Genomic DNA, 16,666 nt, shown 5'->3' on the forward strand with positions numbered 1-16,666 from the left:
GCGATGGACGCGGACAAGGTCGCTGCCGTCGCCGCCTGGCCAACGCCCCAGTCGCCACGAGCTCTTCGCGGATTTTTGGGCCTCGCAGGATACTACCGGCGATACATCCAGGACTTCGGCCTCATCGCCGCGCCCCTTACGCGCCTGCTTCGCCGCGACGCTTTCTCTTGGGACGAGGAGGCGGCCACGGCCTTCGCCGCCCTGCAGCGGGCACTCACGACGGGTCCCGTTCTTCAGATGCCGGACTTCGACGAGCCGTTCGTGGTGGACTGCGACGCCTCCGGCATTGGCTTCGGCGCCATCCTTCACCAGGGCGAGGGTCCACTCGCCTTCTTCAGTCGCCCCTTCGCCGCGCGCCACCACAAGCTCGCCGCATATGAGCGCGAGCTGATCGGGCTGGTCCAGGCGGTGCGCCACTGGCGGGCGTATCTTTGGGGCCGGACATTCCGTGTACGCACGGACCACTACAGCCTGAAGTTCTTGCTGGATCAGCGCCTCTCTACCGTGCCGCAACACCAGTGGATCAGCAAGCTCTTCGGCTTCGACTTCACCGTCGAGTACCGCCCCGGCCGCCTCAATACAGTCGCCGACGCCCTGTCCCGCCGAGACGTTGACGACACTGCGGACGCGCCCACAGTCGGTGCAGCCCTTTGCATCCACTCCGGGCCATCTTTCGTCTTCATCGACGAGGTTTGCCGCGCTACTGCCACGGCTGCGGATGCGCAACAGCTGCGCCAGCGCCTGGCCGACGGCGAGCTGGCCGCGCCATGGCGCCTGGACGAGGGACTACTCCTCCATGGACGCCGCATCTTCGTGCCGGATCATGGAGACCTGCGCCACCAGGCTTTGTCCTTGGCGCATTCTGCAGGTCACGAGGGCGCCCAGAAGACCCTGCACCGTCTTCGCGCTGATTTTTACATTCCAGGGGATAGCGCCCTGGTGCGAGACTGGGTGCGGGCGTGTGTCACCTGCCAGCGGAACAAGACGGAGACGCTCCGTCCGGCAGGCTTGCTGCAGCCGCTGGACGTGCCGTCCCAGGTGTGGGCGGACATCTCCATGGACTTCATCGAGGAAAAGTGGAGTCTTCTTGCAATAAAACTTACCACTTACATCTATTTTCTCCAAAATAATTGGTTTAAGGTTAGTAAATCCTATTAATAAGAGCATAAAGACTTTCATTCTATAAATTTTTTCCATTTTATTTTGATTGAAAAAATGTAATTTTAGGGAGAAACTAATTAGAAAAAAAAAAAATTAGTTCTATATTGCAACTTATAAAAGAGGAGTTCCAAGTCTTTCAAGCGGTGTTTCCATTAGGCAAAGCAAGAGTTTATTGTAAAAAAAATCGCAACGATACTACATAAACGAAGTATATTTTAATGAAGACTCTAATGTTCCTAAATTTTATGGACTTTCCCAATCTCGACGATTCGCGAGATAATAGATATTATTCTTTTAAGTTACCTATTATTTGAAGTTAGCCGCCATGGTGAAATTGGTAGACACGCTGCTCTTAGGGCTGCCGAAGGTTGGCGGCAAGTCCGTCATCCTCACGGTGGTTGACCGCTTCTCCAAGTACACGCACTTCATCGCCCTGGGCCATCCCTATACGGTGGCGTCCGTGGCACGCGCTTTCTTCGACGGCATCGTTCGCCTCCATGGGTTTCCGTCCTCCATCGTCAGTGATCGTGATCCTGTGTTTACGGGTCACGTCTGGAGGGACCTCTTTGGGCTGGCGGGCGTGAAGCTCCGCATGAGTACGGCGTTTCATCCTCAGACGGACGGCCAGTCCGAGGTCGTCAATAAGATCATCGCCATGTACCTGCGCTGCCTCACCGGGGATCGTCCACGAGTTTGGGTGGACTGGCTGGCCTGGGCCGAGTACTGCTACAACACGTCCTACCACTCCGCGATGCACGCTACTCCCTTTGAGGTGGTCTATGGGAGGCCACCACCGGCGATGCTTCCCTATGCGTCTGGCACGGCCCGTACTGAGACGGCGGATGACCTGCTGCGTACCCGCGACGAGATACTGGCTGAGGCGCGCCAGCGACTTCTTCAGGCTCAGCAGCTGGCCAGGAAGTACTATGATGCACACCATCGCGAGGCGGAATTTGCGGTGGGCGATTGGGTCTGGCTACGCCTTCTTCACCGGACGACCCAGTCCTTGGACCCGCGCTCCAGGCGCAAGTTGGGACCTCGTTACGCCGGTCCTTTCCGTGTGCTGGAGCGCATCGGCAAGCTCGCCTACCGCCTTGGGTTGCCTGCGGGCTCGCGCCTCCACGACGTCTTCAACGTCGGCCTCCTGAAGGCCTACCGGGGCGACCCTCCTTTTGCACCACCAGCTCTTCCACCTACTTCGGATCGGCGTCTCGAACCTGCCCCGGCGAGTGTGGCTCGCGTGTTGAAGGCCCAGCAGTGCCGTGGTGTTTGGCACGTCTTGGTGCATTGGACCGGCCTGCCCGAGGACGAGGCAACTTGGGAGAAGCTTGAAGATCTCCGTCAGCAGTTTCCAGAAGTTCAGCTCGAGGACGAGCTGTTTGAGAAGGCAGGGAGAGATGTTATGGTCGGTCTGACCTACCAACGTAGGGAGCCCACTAGTGTCTAGTTAGGGGCTTAGCCCAAGTAAATTAGGGGCTTAACCCAAGTAAATTAGGGTTTCGAGGAGGCCGTCCTCCTATATAAACACTTGTATCCCTTCAAGATTAAGCAGACAATAATTCAGTATCATTACTGTCTCGTCTCCTGAAGGGAGACGGGAGAACCCTAGCCGCCGCCTCCTTCCTCCGCGACGGTGCCCAGCCGCCGGCGCCGAGCTCTTCAACCTCTCCGCCCTCACTTCCACCCTTACAACCTCCGCCCTAGACCCGGTAGAACCCTAGCCTCTACCAGGCTAATTCCAGAAACATATGTTATTTCAGGAAGAAAGTAAAGAAAAACGGGCTGTGATATATTACTGGTTTCCTATGCTCGATTGGCATATCTTAGTCGTTTCCTCTGCATTTGAATCAGTAGACTAATGCAAACTGCAAAAAAATACATGGCAAAGAAAAAGAGTTTTACTTAAGTACTCAAGCTAATGAAAAATCCAAGTAGGCCTATACATCTTACAAGAATATATGTGTGAAATATTGGACGTACCACTCGTAACAGTTCTACTTTTTCTTCCTGAAATCCTGCAAGAGAGCTAATAGCAGTTAGCCTTGAATACATAGCATTTCCACATTAATATTCCAGCTTAAGATAACATCATTCAGAAATAAAAGTATTACTATAAAAACGCAGTAGGCGGGTTAATTTATCTGTCCCGGTGCGGGGAAATGCTCCATCTTTCCTCTTCATTTGAAGGCACTTCTCATATGTAGAGCTTGGGGTCCCCTTTTGCTTGATAGATATCTTGAAGATAGCATGAGAACGACTGCAAAGAAATAATGACCATTAAAATAAAGGCTGGTTTTACAAATACTAAAATTAGTGGTCAAGATGTGTCCAAAACGATTATTTCTGAACTTCGCACTTGAATTATGTGAACCTCTACACTTTAACGTACAAACATTATTCAAGTAGATCATAGTCTCAATTGAGAACCTATGAGTAACAAATAGCGCATGGCAATACAATAGGCAACAGCAGAATATACAGCATGATCTAAGAAAAATTCATTGTGTTTCTGCTAATCTCTTACAATTTCTGCATAGATGTGTACTAATTATTTAGAGGAATAATTCATTGGTAGAAGCATTTTTCTGGTGAATAAGTACTACTCGTTGTACATCACATAATAGATATACGTTGTGCATATAACAAAAATATAGACTGAATTTATAGCCTGATAGAAATCATATGCATGGAACGTTTGGTACCTTGGATTAATATTATGTTTATGCGCTTTAAATAAGACGCGAACTATTGGGGCACATTCAGTCATCACCAACATACAATCCTGCATCAGTCAACCAGATTATGCCATTCCATTAATGTAAAATCCAGTTTGTAGTGGAATCCAAGACAAATATTAAAGTTGCAGTCGATGACTTTGAAAAATCAATGGATAATATCAGAAATTTGGACTAATACAGTACTATACTTTCTTCATGTCGAGGAAGACATGGATCACTGAATTGCAATATACACGCAAAATAAGATGTATCTTACACGGGAGATGAAGAGAAAGCCAGCGAAGATTGCTTACCATCTTGGATCACCTGATGGGAGATGGATGAGACTAATACCGGTTTCTCAGGCTCCGATTTGTCTCAGGTGACAAATACCGAGCACTACATCGGGGCTGTGGAGGACAGTACCCAGACGGAGGAAGATGAAGCCAGAAAGGGGCCGGGGAGGGGGGATTTATCTTTCTTTTTTTTTCTTTTTTTAGAGCTTTATTAATTAACTAACGGGCAATCACTCAATAGGGTGCTAGTCAGAAAACCTGGGTTATAGTTGATCCACATGCATCTTCTCCTATCAGAACTAGCTTGCTTAGCACATAAATGAGCTGCTTGATTAGCATCTCTCCCAATATACGACACACTTAAGCTAGGTAAAACTCTCATAATCTCCCTGATCTCATCACATATAGCTTTAAGTTCTGATCTAATTTGAAGTCCATCATTTATCAAGTTAACTACCTCTTTGGAATCACTCTCAATGACGGCCCGTTCATAGCTCCTTTCTAATGCTAGCATTGCTCCTTCTCTTATTGCCAATACTTCCATCATGGACGCACTGGCTGCGTGCTCATACCAAAGGGCTTGGCCACGTAACATCATCCCTTCATTATTCCGGACCACCAAACCTGTACTTCCATTCTTTTCATGTTCAATAAAGCAAGCATCTGCATTGATCTTGAGTACTCCTTCAGGGGGAGGAGACCAATGAGTTTTCGCTTTGGGAACTTTATTCGTCCTTTACCAGACCTGGACAAATCTATCGTAGTTTGCATGACCCACCGTACCGAATCAGTTACCGATCTCCCTCCATCTCCGTGTTTACGAGCATTGCGCTCGTTCCATATAGCCCAGCATCCACAAAGAATCAAAGAGGTGCTCTCCTCATTCATTATTGGACTGTCAATAACATCTTGTGCCCAAGAGCACTGGATGAAAGGACGGCACTTTTATTGCAGCCATATCTCTCATTTCCTGCCAGAAAATCTTGGCCCAGGTACACTCAAAGAGAGCGTGAAAGATTGACTCATCTCCTCGTCCACATGCATGGCAAAAAGCAATTTGTTCCATGTGTCTTTCCTTGAGTATTTGTCTTGCCGGTATGAACCGCTTAATCACCCTCCACCAGAATGATCGCACTTTCGGTGGTACTGGCAATCGCCAAAGTTTCTTCCAGTAAAAACTAGAAGAGCTTCCTGATCCGGACACAACAGTTGATCTTTGCATTGCCAATAATCTGTACGATGATCGGACGGTAAAACTGCCGCTTTTCTCTTGAGTTCAAGCCCAAGTATCCTCTGAAAATCTTCCGAGCTGTATCATACGAGGGTAGCAGAACAGCTCACCGGAGAGGATCCATTGGGGGCGGCGGCTGTAGATCTTGCACGCTTGAGTTAGGTTTATTTTCTGAGTCACGTAAGAGACTTAGAGATGGGAGTCGTGGGTTTGTGGGCTTATCGATTTTCTGAGAATAATATGAAGCAAATTATTGTTGTGTAATGAGACGATATGTAGAACGTCTTAATGAACGTCTTTACACCTCGTTGGTTTTCCACATAAAGACGAAAATGAAAGCGTCCAATGACGAACGTCTCTACATGACCATTTTCTTGTAGTAAGGCTACATGGAGTGTCTTGCTCCACAAGAGGACCACCATATGTTCATCGAAAAAGGTACATAGACCCATACGCGCAATTTGATGAACGGATAGTAAATTGTAACCAAGGGTCTCGACAAGGAGGACATTCACAAGTGAGATGTCAGGTGTTACCACCACCTTGCCAAGACCCAATACCTTAGAGCTCGTGTTGTCGCCATATGAAACGGTAGAATGAGATGGCTCGAGGTCGACAACAATTTCTTTGCTTCCGGTCATATGACTTGTGGCTCCACTATCAACCACCCATTTAGCGCCACCGGAAGCATAGTCCTACAAGGAATCAAGTCTTGGATTTAGGTACCCATTTTTCAATGGGTCCTATCATGTTAGTAACAAGGGGTTTGGGAACCCAAATAGTCCAATCAACATTGTCCTCTAGAGGACCAATAAAGCGAGCACAAATATGTCCATAGTAATCAACGAAAAGAACATGAGAAGGATTGTTAGAGCCGGCGAAGCCCGGTGTGGTGGCGTCGGGAGTTCCACCCCTCCTTGAGTGAGGATGCTCTTCCTCATGATTGATCCTCATGTTCTCCTTGTTGTTCTTGTTCTTGGTCCTCCTTCTTCTCTTTCTCTTCGGCTTGTAAGCCGCTCCTTCCTCATTGCAATAGCCCTCATTGGCTCCATCTTTGGCTTCAATGACTCCCTCGAAGTATTTAGCTTGGATTTGGAGTCTATCAATCTTGACCTTCAAGCGGTTTACTTTATCTTCATGCTCCGGGTGAGGATGAGTGATATCAAACACTTGAACTTCCTTTGCCTTGTTCACCCGGAAATGTTCCATCAAAGCTTCTTCTTGGAGAGCATTCATCTTCATGAGTAGGCGCTTGTGACTCTCCAACTTGGCAACGTCACCTTCATGATTGCAACAAGCACGGTCCTTGCTCAAAGTAAAGTACTCCTTCAAGGCTTCTTCTTGCATTAAGTTAACCTCCATGAGCTTGGCTTTACTCCTCTTCAAAGAGGCAATTTCTTCCTCATGGTCACAACAAGTAACCTTCTCTTTGCTCATGCGGAGGCACTCCATCAAGGACTCTTCTTGCATGCCATTCAAACTTAGTAGCTTGGCCTTGGTCTTCTCAGGAGTTGCAATTTCCTCTTCATGATTGCAACATGAAGTTTTCTCCTTGCACAAGCGGTAATACTCATCCAAGGCTTCTTCTTGAAGGGCATTGACCTCCAAGAGTAATGCATTATGCTTCTTCAAGGAAGCAACTTGATCAACAAGCTCGTCTCCACATGGGTTTGGCCCTCCATCACCTTTCACTTCGTGGGCTTCCTCTTGAGGATGATCACATGTCTCGGAGGGAATTGCATGCTTACTCTCCAAAGATTTGAAATCCTTGGTGAGGGCGGCAACTTTCTCACGAAGTAATGCGTGGTCATCCTCAAGAAGAAGCTTCTTCTTCTTGAGCTCACCCACCAATCCAAGAGTATGATCTCGGTCCTTGGTGAATTGGGAGATGATGGCGTTGTTTGAGTCTTCGAGGGTGATGACACTAGCTTCAAGAGACATACGCAAATTTTGCTCCTCCTCAAGTGCTTCATTTAGAGAGGCAATCTCATTTGCCGTCTCCCTCTCAAGTATCTCCTTCTCTTCTATGAGGTCTTGAGCCGCACCAAGTTGGGCCATGAGGGCTCCAACATGGGTCTTGTTATCCCCTTGCATGTTAGTGAGAAAAGCATCCAAACCCAAAATCTCACGCTTAATGGTGAGACTAGTGGCATCATCAAAAGATATAGCATTAGAGGAAGATGTGAGTTTGGAAGAAGATTCTACCTCCGAGGATACCTTTGCCATGAGGCAACGGGAGTTGTTGGTGATGTGGTTCTCATTAGGAGAGTCGAAGAGGGAAATGGAGGGAGTGGAAATGGCGATGGAGGTCACTCCCTCTTCTTCCTTGCTTGAGCTCTTGTCTTCATGATCCTCACCATCATCGGAGGAGTACTCTTCTTGAATGATAAAGGCTCTTGGCTTCTTGGTGGGGGAGAACTTGGCGTCACCGGGCTAGGAGGAGAACTTGGAGAAACCTTTGGAGAGGGACTTGAACTTATTCTTGCGGACAAGCCTTCCACCATTATCTTCTCTTCTCTCATAGATACATTCCGCAACGAACTGACTTTTGTCACCGCATGTTCTCCCCCTTTGCCCCTCCTTTGGGCTTTTTGAGAAGTTTCTTGGAGACTCACGAGACGAGTATCTTCTTGGCCTTGAGCTTTGTGTCTTGTTTCCATCCCAAAACCTCTTTGGGGCGAGAGCCATGTGCTCATGGTAATTTGCCTTTAGATCATCCCGACTCCACTCCATGGGATCCTCATCGCTCTCACTAGCTTCATGCTCCTTCATCTTCAATGCGAGGATGGGCTTGCGAGTGTTGTGAGCCCTTGCAACAAGATCCTGCGCATTCTTCTTGGAGATGTCCAATGCGATGACTTCACTAAGGACTTCATCGGATGTCATAGCACGGAAGGAGGCGTTTTGGCGGATGGCCGTCAACTTCACTTCCTCATATGGGAGGAGAGCGTTGTAGAACTTTCTTTTGATCCAATGATCGTCCACAAACGTTGCTCCTAGATATTGCATTTGCACGGAAAGGGCGATGAGACGACGATACATTTCTCCCGGAGACTCCCCTTCATTCATGACGAAGTTGTCGGCCATGTTGTTCACTTCATCGTAGCGAGAGCTTTGAATACTCTCGTTTCCGAGGAAGAGCTTGTCGAGTTTATCCCATGCTTCCTTGGCGGTCTTGAGCGAGCGAATGTGAGCGCGGTCCTTGGGCGTGACGGCCATGTGAATCATGTTGATGGCGGTGGCGTTGAGTTGATCATCCACCACCTCTCTTCTAGTCAAGTTCTTTGGGTCTCTTGGTGAATAACCTTCCTCGATGATGCGCCAAAGCTCGGTAGAAGCACTGCGCACATGAGATTTCATCAAGAATTGCCAATTCTCAAAGCTATTTGATTCAAGTAATGGTGGTGAACCATGAGACAAAATATGAGGCATGGGTATTGGGAAATTTATGGTGTAATCACTTGATGGAGGCACCGCATGATTACTCCCTAATTGTCCCGCCACCGGTGGTACATCCTTCCCTTTTATAGAAGTGTCGCCTTCCCCAAGCTTTTCTTCTTGTTGATTTTTCGTCTATTGAGCGACAAAATCAACAAGAGGAAATTGGGTAACTTTGGGTGGGGGAATTTCGGCATTTGCATTTGGATCAATGGTGGGGGTTGGTTTTGGAGCTACCAACTCCATCATCATAGCCTTCATTTGGTTAACGATGGATGACTCCAATTTCTTGAGGTCATCCAACGTAGTCGTTGTGCTATCGACGGTAGATGGTGGAGGTGGTCGCTCACCGGAAAGGGACCCATTCTTAGCCGCCTCTTGTTCGTCCATTTCTTAGGCGGTAAAGCCCGAGCAAGAAAACCTCGCTCTGATACCAATTGAATGGATCGTAGCGAACAAGAGGGGGGGTGAATGGGCGCTACGCAGTTTTTAGTCTTTTTCAGATTTTAGTAAGCGGAAGGTAAAGGTGAATACTTTAGTGATGGAGATGATCCTAGTATGATCCTAGACAAGTGCAACAAGCAAAGCAACCAAACACAAGTAACAAAGATGAGGGACGGGACAACCGGAGGGCGCGGAGTCGAGGTGAGGATTTGTTTCCCGCAGTTCCTCCCACAAGAGGGAGTATGTCTGTGTTGAGGAGGTGCTAGTCTCACACAAGAGACTAGGCGGCCACACCACGAAGGAAGGCCTCACCTTCTTCCTCAAGAGAGCTCCACAAAGGGGCTCCCTTTTCTCCACTAAGGCACCGGTCGAGGCGGCGGTTCCTTCACAAGGTTGGGGCGTGCTCCACAACACTAGGAGGCTCCCAACAACCTATGGGGCTAGCACAACTCTAAGCTAGCCTCCATAGGTGCACTTACTCCAAGATCCCACCATAGGAACCCTAACTCCAAGATCCACTAAGGACTAGCACGAATTGGTGAAATCTCTCTTGGTAGAACTATAGATCGGGGCCTCCTCCACCACTCCTCAAAATTTGGGCAAGATTGGTTGGATGGTTGGGGAGATCCTCTAAGATTAAGCTCAACAACAATGGAGGAGAGAGAGAAGAGATGAAAACGAGCTAGGGAAGAAGGGCCCTTTAAATAGGCCCCCCGAAATCCAACCGTTATCTGCGATTTTTGCCTAAGCGGTACTACCGCTTTGGTAAGCGGTACTACCGCTCTGGATTCGAAATCCCCTCAGATCTTGTCCACGTGGACACATAGCGGTACTACCGCTCGCGGTACCGCTGGAGGTACCGTAATGGCCTCCAGAGCTTACTGGATACCAAGCGGTACTGGAGCGGTACTGCTGTAACTTGAGTTACGGTACTCAAGCGGTACCGAAGCGGTACTACCGCTCTCAAGCGGTACTACCGCTCAAGGTACCGCAAGGGTACTGAAACTTTATTTGTGGGTCTTTTTCTCAGGCAAGTCTCCAGAGCGGTACTGATGGGCGGTACCAGTAGGGGTACCAGTAGGGGTAGCGGTACTACTGGTACCGGTAGTACCGGCCTAACAAAAACCGCTTTCTCCTCTTTTCCTCTCCGACCATGTCACCTCGCGATACACACACAAAACCAGAAAACCTAAAAGCTACGCTTCAGTCCTCCGATCTTGACGTGTCCAGCGAGGTCACCGTGCACTTGCAAATCTATCAAAGACACTCTTTGCACACGGTGAGATTATTCAAGTGTTGTCATCAAACATACAAAACATGGGTTTTAGACTTTGCTCTTTCAGCGCTGGTCGCGCACCCGATGAAATATGAGGAAGAAGAAACAAGACAATGACAAGACAATATAGAATTTCAGACGAAGAATTTTCATCGTACATCTTCGAGTTACACATAACTCATCATGTACTCCCATCGGGAGATCAAGATATTGTCATTAGACAACTCGAAGAAATTCACAATTCTAGCAGCCGACAAAGGCACTCGACAATATATTCTCAAAGCGCGTCCGCCGTGGTAAAAACTCTGAATGCCGTAACTCAAAAGAGTTAACGAAGATAAGTCCCCAGGATCTGTCCTGTGTGGCGTGGTACCGCACCCGAATGCGCTCTCCCACTTTATCTGTATCAACAGATGCGAAGAAAAATCCTAGCGGACGCGTTAGGTACTCGATAAAACATAACTGGGATTCGATTTACGATAAGTCCTTAAGCGGCGCGTGTCGAATTACGCCAGTGTCCCGAGTTCAAGTCCAGGGACTTGAGCTTGAAGTAGGTTTATGCGGGTTTGCTACAATAGCAGTTAACTAGTACCTGATCCATCAGATGAACCAGCCCCATCTACCAATATCCCTTTACAAAATAGATGTTAAGCAAAATATTCTATTCTATGATGTGTAAAGATGCGAATCAATTCTACGTTGGAGATTTTACTTGATTCTACGATTCAAGAAAAATCTTGGGGGCTACTGACATAGGCATACCAAATGGGCATGTCGAATAAGGTAGCCGAGGTTATCTAGAGGCCCACGACTCGAAGCTTTCAAGACCCAGAAGCCCGGCAAACCTCGATAAGGATTATAGAGTTATATTAGGAATCACGAATCATGTAATCATACGGGAAAGACTCGGCTGGCTTCCCAGAGCTTGTAACTTATACGCCACGAAATCTCTCGGCTCTTCCTCCTATATAAAGGGGAGCCGAGGGGAGAAGAAAGGATCGAATCTATTGTCAACACACACCCTAATTTCTGATTCGAGCACATTTTCGGTTGAACCTTCGAGATCTACTTGCCCTCTACTTTCTACGAAACCCTAAGTCTACAATCCGTAGGCATTGACAAGCTAATACCTTGTCAGCGAGGGCATCGAGGAGCCTGGTGGCGAAGACGCGGGCAAGCCTGACGTTCAAGGTGACGCTGAGGAGGAGCCGGGCGATGAATGCGACGCTGAGGTGGAGGCCGTCGTAGACCTCGCGGGAGGAGACGCTGGCGCGGCAGGAGAATGTCCCGCGGCAGGCGTCACGGCAGGACTTGCGGCTGGAGATCCTGCCCCGGTAGGAGAATAGGAAAAAAAAAAAGTGAGAGAGGTAGAGCCTGAGGCGGTGACGGGAGAGAGGAACCATCACCGACAACTGTATTAGAGAAAGGAGTGCGTGAGGAGAGGGAGTTAAGGATACCCGCGTCCGAGGACACACATGGACCTCTGCCTCGTATATCATGTAAATAGCTGATTGCAAGGTAATGAACCATTTTACAATCTTCACCATAATGGCCTCAATCTCCTATATATAAACAGAAGGCACTTGATATGATTTAATTGCACCGATATCACTGAGATATCGGTTCCTAACATGATAGAACAGAATTTTACACACATATCACTAATTACATTTATTAAGTTCAAAAAACGAAATTGCATTTATTTACTTTTACAGCAACGCGTCAAGCTCATCCATTGTCAGTCCTCCATACTACTTTGCTTACACTGGGCACCTAATTCTGAAGTTACATGCGGTGTACTGCTAGTACAGCGTAGAATCTTGACATACACTGAAAACACTTGCAAGCTGTTACTAGAATTATTTCTCGATCGGTCGTACGTAGCTCGATCGAAGTCCTGATTACTGTGATGGAGGTGCATCTGGTTGATTTTTGGGAAGTGCGGCTTGAAATGCAGGATGCTCATTGTAAGCTGCTTGAAGCCTTGCCAAGATAGGGTACTTTGACTGCCAGAGGAAATATCAATAGAAACTTATCACAAACAATGGTTTCCGCATAATCAGTGCAAGAACATTGCTTATTTGCATGTCACCTATTTCTATTAAGGTAGCATTATGAAACGTTGCATACCATATCGATCTGGAAGCGTGTCACACCAGCGTGGATCTGGGGTGCTATAAACATGGCAGCAATATATATAACACTTACTTAACTTAGTTGATGTTATTCAGTTAAAGAAACTGTTATGGTAGGGCTCCAGTATACACGGAAGAGGCCCAATAGTGGGCCGAATTAGGGGCTTAGCCTAAGTTATTTAGGATTTAGAGGAGCTGTCCTCCTATATAAATACATGTACCCCTTCAATTATAATCAGACAATAAACATATACTGTTGTCGTCTCCCTCAGGAGACGGGAGCCCCAAACCCTAGCCGCACTCTGCCCTAGCCACCGCCTCCTCCCTCTCGCAGCGACGGCCCCAGCCGCCGGCGTTTGCGCCTCCAGCCTCACCGCTCTCACTTCCATCCCTATAATCTACGCCCGAGACCTGGTAGAACCGTAGTCTCTACCAATTTGGTATCAGATTGCTTTGGTTCGATGACTTCTTCAGGCCTCCCCACCGCCACCGCCTCCACCGGCGCGGCCACCGCCACCTCGCAGTAGCCGCCGCCGCCGCTCCAGCCGCCGCCGGCGGCCACCTCGGGTCCGCCCGCCTCGGGCACCGCAGCCATGGCGACCGACGCGGCCCTCGTCCTCTCTCCGGCGGAGATGTCGTCGGCGATCCGCGACCTCACCCTGGCGGTCTCGAATCTCCGGACCTTCCTCCAGGCTCCCTACGCGCCACCGCCCCCGCTGGCTGCGTCCTTCGCGCCACCACCACCGGCCACCGTCACGCCCCAGGGACTCCCGGTCACCCAGATCAGGTTCCCGTCGTCGCCATCCCCGCTGCCGACGTGGATCGACACGCCCACCTACACGACAGCGCCGCCACAGCCGACGGTGCTGCAGCCGCCCGCCACCACCTTCGGGGGGTTCGGCGGGTATACTGACCCACACGTCGGGAGCTCCATGGTGCCGCAGTACTCTCCTCCCGCCACGATGGGTCACCACGAGGGCGCCTATACGGCCTCGCCGCACGTGCAGCAGCCGCCTCGCTTCACCAAGCTGGAGTTCGCCACCTACGACGGCACCGTCGACCCCCTGAACTGGCTCAATCAGTGAGACCAGTTTTTCAGGGGGCAGCGGACCATGGCATCCGACCGCACATGGATCGCCTCGTACCAGCTCTGTGGCGCCGCAGAGACGTGGTACTACGCCCTCGAGCAGGACGAGGGCGGGATGCCTCCGTGGGCGGTGGCCTGCCATGCGCCTGGCATCACGACTCGCCAGCGCGCCGAGCTCTTCGTCGGCGGCCTCCCCGACCATATCCGCGTCAACATCAAGATGTACGACCCCCAGGACCTGCAGACGTCCATGTACTACGCGTGCGCATACGAGCAGAGCGCCAACGCCATGCAGCAGGCGTTCCCTGGCCGCAGCGCGCACCCCCCGACCCGCCCCGCACAGGCGACTGCCACCCCGACGCGCCCCGCCCTGCCGACCGCTGCTGCAGCCACCCCCGCGCCGACACGTACCTTCCAGCGCTTGACGTCAGCCGAGCAGCTCGAGCGGCGCCGTAAGGGACTGTGCTTCAACTGCGACGAGCCGTACGCGACGGGTCATACGTGCTCCCGTCTATTCTACTTGGAGACTGTCGACGACGCGGAGGTGGAGGCCCTCACCATGGAGCTTGACGCCACCAGACTCTCCGAGGCCGACGTCACGACCTACGGGCCGGTCGACGCGACCGCCTTTGTCATCTCCCTTCATGCCATGGTGGGCATCAAGACGGCGAAGACGATGGTGCTTCCGGTGATGATCCACGGGGAGCGTCTCACCGTGCTTGTGGACATGGGCTCGACGCACAACTTCCTATCTAGGGACGCCATGCGCCGCCTCGCCTCCAGCCAACGGGCGCAGAGAAGTTCAGCGTCACCGTCGCCAACGGGGACCGCCGCGTGGCGCGCCAGGTTCCCGTCCTCATCGGCGACGAGCCCTTCTCCATCGACTGCGTCGGCATCGACCTGGGATGCTATGACTTCATCCTCGGCGTCGACTTCCTGTCCACACTAGGACCCATCCTTTGGGACCTCGACGTGTTGTCCCTCATCTTCTGGCGCGAGGGCGGCCGTCGCGTTCAGTGGACGGGCATCAGCTGCTCCGGCACCGCGACCCCGCAGCTTCAGTTGATGGCGGCCGCACTTGACGAGGCGCATCCTCTCCTGGCCGACCTCCTGCAGCAGCACAGCGACATCTTCGACCAGTTACAAGGCCTCTGTAAGAACATGTCCATTACCCCATGTCTGTTTTTGGTAATTGATGACAATCCCTATGGACTAACGATTGCTTTGAGAATATATCTTAGGTCAAGTCCATAGCCATGTGTTGGATTCAAGGTTGCAAGATGGAGAAGATCGAGTACGATGAAGAAGACCAATGAAGATGGTGTTGAAGAGAGACGAGGACGGTGTTGAAGATGAAGAGAGAAGACGGCGTAGAATATGAAGAAAGAAGATGGCGTTGAAGATGGATGAAGACGGTGGTGTGCGTACAAGATGGAAGAAGACGGTGGCGTGTATGTTGAAGGAAGACGGTGGCATGTACAATCATGAAGAGTATGAAGACGGAGCTTGCCGACTCGAGAAGAACGCGCAAGGACTAGGTTTGTGCTCGATAGGATAGTGAGTGTCGCATCATCGGAGAGAGCTCAAACCTTGCAAGCATTGCATCGTGTTCTTGGTTCTTCTTGGTTCTTATGCATGAAACGGATTTCGGTTGCATCGCATGTTGCATGTGCGAGAGTGATGATTTTCCCGATATACCGTATTGAGAGGTTACACCTCTATGACCTTGAGAAAATCATCACTCACTCTTTTGCATGATTTCATCATGTGAGAAGGTATCTCTTGTCGCCCTCTTTCCAATGAAATTGGTTTCATGTCATTCCGATCTTCCTAGCTCAAGATATTGCGTTTTCCGTATGCTCTATTTGAAAAAGAAAAGGAAACAGCATATGGGACGGGCGGTACTACCGCGGGCAGTACCGGCCTAAATACCGCACGCGTGTTTTGGCTTACTGGATCGCAAGCGGTACCAGGCCGGTACTAGCCCGGTAGTACCATAACCCAATTACGGTACCAGGCCGGTACCAGGGCCGGTACTACCGGCCCAGCTTTTCTTCTTCCTTCCTCAGCCCGCACCACTTCCTCTCCGCCTGGGCCGCCCCGCGCCTTGGCCCACCACCGCGCGCCAGGCACGCATGCGCGCAACCAGGCCGCTGCTCGCTCCCGCTCGCCACGCCTCGAGCACGCGGCGCGTTTCCGCTCGATCCCGCGGGAGATCGTGGCGTTGACCCCGTGCTGCTTCCGCCCGCGCCTTGGCTGTCGCGCCGCTGGCCCCACGCCTCCATACCGCATGCTGTGCTCTGCCACTGCTCTTCTCTCTCTGCGTTTCAGTTTTGGTTCAGCACTTTCAGCACAAGCGGTAGTACCGCTCCACTGAGTGGTACTACCGGTTTTGGGGCGTTTTTCAGATCTGGTTTTTGGGCAAAACGGTAGTACCGCTTTGCACAGAGGTAGTACCGCTTTGGAGCGAATCTGACCGTTTTCTCAGCCCCAACAGCTATATTTTGCTGCCCCTATTTATACCACTCTTCCACCTCCGACCCAACTACCCCTTCCCTTCCATTCTCTCTCCTCCATTGTTGACCTTGAGTTCTTTCTTCCTCCTCTTGATCCTCCCACTATTTGTTGCATATTTTTGGGGGAAAGGAGAGAGGAGACCTAGATCTAGAGCTTCACCAATTGAATCCCTCTCCAAGTGAGGGGATCTTGCTAGATCTAGGTCTTGGAGTTATTTGGTGTTTCTCCACATATTTGTTCTTCCTCCCTTATTCCCCCAATAGCTTTTGTAGCTTTGTTGGAATTTGGGAGAGAAGAACTTCGGCATCTTAGTGGTGTTCTTAGCCATTGCATTAGGTGCATCGGTTTTAGTTCTCTCCGGGGT

The 16,666-nt window shown here is 50.4% G+C and overlaps 1 long non-coding RNA gene across 1 annotated transcript; it reads right to left on the minus strand.

Moving 5' to 3' along the window:
- Window positions 1-12,217: 12,217 nt before the first annotated feature.
- On the minus strand, window positions 12,218-12,746 carry LOC124658226. Its single transcript, XR_006989079.1, has 2 exons — window positions 12,694-12,746; window positions 12,218-12,569 (listed from the first exon to the last, which is right to left on the minus strand). It is a non-coding gene; the product is annotated as an uncharacterized LOC124658226 (long non-coding RNA).
- Between the last annotated feature and the right edge of the window lie 3,920 nt (window positions 12,747-16,666).

Source organism: Lolium rigidum, chromosome 5, assembly GCF_022539505.1.
Source record: "Lolium rigidum isolate FL_2022 chromosome 5, APGP_CSIRO_Lrig_0.1, whole genome shotgun sequence".
NCBI classification, from domain to species: domain Eukaryota; kingdom Viridiplantae; phylum Streptophyta; class Magnoliopsida; order Poales; family Poaceae; genus Lolium; species Lolium rigidum.